Below are 3,332 nucleotides of genomic sequence, written 5' to 3'. Positions count from 1 at the left end.
AAGGAAGGAGGTACGAAAAGAGAAAAGGGATTACCGATAGATAATAGTGCCGAGCCCAAAATTGAAATTTGGAGAAAAATAAGTAAAGCGAAGAAACTAATAATAACATATACGGAACGCCAAAAATAAACATGGCGGAATCGAAAGGACAGAAATTGAGGTGATTGACGTGGCTACTCAACCCCTTGCTCGGCGTTTCGAATTGTTCCGGACCCCTGCGCCTAGATTAGGCCAAATTGATCAATGTCGTAATATTCTGCTTTCTTCCACTGCGTGGCTAAATAGCGTATAGATCAGTGGTTCCCAACGTGGGCGATATCGCCCCCCAGGGGGCGATTTGTCGGTCCAGGGGGGCGAAAATAGCCAAGGGGGCGATAGGGGGGCGAAAACGGACGAAGGGGGCGATAGGGGGGCGATGACGCGTTGAAATGGCTATATTGGCGTCCATGACCGTAACTGCCACACCCAAGCCACCAATTGAGATGGGGGGCCCGAGCTCGAATGGGGCGCACAATTTGTTCGTGAATTAACATTAATTATAGAGTATTAGTTTGGAAATTTAGGCAACTTTTTCAAAAAATTTTCGCCATTTCGTGGTCATATATTTCTTGCTTATTGGATACTCTTCCTTCAAGAAATAATACGCATGAGGTATAGACATGGGCATCTCGGCGTCAGCCATTATCACACCATGACGCACCAAGACATATGAAGTTTCAGGACATGTCACATGCGACTCCGAGAAGTGTGCCAGAACGAAAAAACCTTGGCGGAAAAGGCCTGCCTTTATGCTGACCGACTTCGATATATATGCGATATACATATATATTTAATTGTCCATAGGCGCCTAAATGGCTGGCGCCAAATGTTCCTGTTCTGTCCAATCAGAACCCCACAAATAAATGCCATCTTGCAGGGAAAAATTAGTTGCCAGTGCAGAAATACCAATTTGAAATCGTGTGCGTCTTTTAGTTTAGTACGTATGGGCGATTTGAATATCTTTTGACATAGCAGACAGGCCACGAAATGTCATTACGTAACGAAGTCATTATACCCACGGGTCCGCCCGAATATGTTCAATTATTATTTACGAGCCCTACATTTTCCAAGACACCTCACTCAGCTTTACCGGTAAATCTGAATACATGAGCAGAGAGAGGATAACAAATTGACAGCAATATTTATGCAATTCCCGATCATATTGACCGATTCAATCATGAATAATAGAAATTTTTCGCGCTTCGCGAAATAAACCGACTAACTTACGAGTCCAACAATTTGTGCCGAGAAGTAGCGGTAAAGAGGTATCAGGGGAGTGCAGAAGTTTGCTTTATCGCCCTATGGAGAAGGTCAAGACCAACGTATAGGGGGGGGGGGGGGGGCTAGCGAAGTGCTGTTACGGTCCTTTGGGAATCAAGTCGGAGAAATCACTTTTTTGTTAAGTCAACTCACCAAAATTTAGTCGGAAAAGCGTAATTTCTAGGTCGAGCCGTAAAGTTGACCTTTTTTCTTAGTCAACTCGCCCGTGATTTCAGTCTGTATCCCCATTTTTGTGTTCCCAATATTTGGGGGGCGATGATAGGTGTGGAGTTTGAAAAGGGGGCGATGAGTCGAAAAAGGTTGGGAACCACTGGTATAGATCATTTTATGTAAATGATGAAATCACAATTTCCTCCAGTAGATGGACTGACGTCCTGCGGCTATTATAGTCGAGATCGTGCGGGTCCAGTTTACGCTGCAGCGCAAGAAATACATTTTATTTGTTATAACAATCATTGGGTCACCGCTTCGAACATGTTCTGTGCAGATGGTCAAATAAGTGTGTATGATTCCGCCTATAATTCTTCGGCGTATAACGACGAAACCTTATGTTCAATCGGCATGCTGAGTAGGCCGTGTTCAAGCACTCTTGAAGTACTTTTTCCCCGCGTTCAACAGCAAGGTAATGGTAGTGATTCCGGCGTCTTCGCCAAAGCTAATGCGATAACCGTGTGTTTTGGGTTAAATCCAGAAACGTTGGTTTATACGCAACAACTTCGGCAAATGTGCCTCACCATCATTGAAGTAGGAAATGTCTATTTACTGGATTTCTCTTGTCGCGGATCCAATACCAGCCCATTTCGCAATGTTAAACCTGCCACTATTTTGTGTGTGCAAGCTGCCTTATTCTGATTCCCAACCTCAAATGGTGAAATGTGACCAATGCGACAAATGGCACCATGCTAATTGCTATCCTCTTCTAATTCCGGACGGTGTTTGGAGCGAACCGTCTTTTCTAGGGTTTTGTTCTGAATGTCAAAATCGTTGATGTGCTGATCGACTTGATAACTTAGTCATCAATAGCTAATAAATCGATGTAATAACATTTTTCGGCGAAACAACAATAGCTCGGTAGACCGCAATCACAATGCTACGTAAGTTTGTTTATAATCAATAACCTTTCGCGTACAAATTCTGCCGCCTCGTTTAATTTATTTTGCAGAGCAACTGCGGCCCGTAGCTTCGAGGCGATGGACGTAAGGAAAAGCAAGACAACTAATATGAGCACCAGCGAGCGATGCTACATCACGTAATTTTGTTTATTCAATAACTTTTCGCGTACAAATTCTGCCGCCTCGTTTAATTTATTTTGCAGAGCAACTGCGGATCGTAGTTTCGAGGCGGTCTAAAGACGGAAAAGCAAGAAAGCTAACGAGAAACAAGGCGATTAAAAGCAAGAACGAGATGACGCGATTACGGATGGAAGGGCTCGATTGTAAAAAAAACTGCTTGTGGCAACCGATTTCACTGGATAAGAAAGGGTCATGGCGAACCAGGATATCTTTCACTTTAACCGGGTTAAAACTTTGGTCTCCATGGTACATCCCGCTCGCCGATTTCCGATACTTCCCGTTATGCCCCGGTCATGACTGCATATCTTTCTTGTCTTTAATATCTAATGAATCGATTTAATAAAAACAAAAGATTGCATTTACGAGTACCATTTGGTAGCTTTGTTTGGCAATAAGATTCATAAGTTATATTTGGTCTATCAGTGCTGTTGTTTGCAAAATAGGACCAAGCTAGTTGTAAGTGGGGAAAACTGCTGTATTATGATTACGAGGCATTCAATGTCCCTTACACGTAATCGTCAAACGTGGGTTAACAGGTTTTAAGAGGTAGAAAACTCAGCTACCGACACACGTAGCATTCATTTTCGTCGTTTCCTATCGTATCCTACCTGAAACCCAATGTTCAGTGCATTGTGCATGGAGCGTCAGTTCGGAACAACGCCAAATCGTGGAATCACTCAAGCGCAAGCGACTTCTTTTTTCACATCTCCAGATTCGCCA

Source organism: Botryllus schlosseri, chromosome 3, assembly GCF_051294905.1.
Source record: "Botryllus schlosseri isolate E-star chromosome 3, Bs_hap1, whole genome shotgun sequence".
Taxonomy (NCBI): Eukaryota; Metazoa; Chordata; class Ascidiacea; order Stolidobranchia; family Styelidae; genus Botryllus; species Botryllus schlosseri.
Note: the sequence above shows the minus strand (reverse complement) of the source record.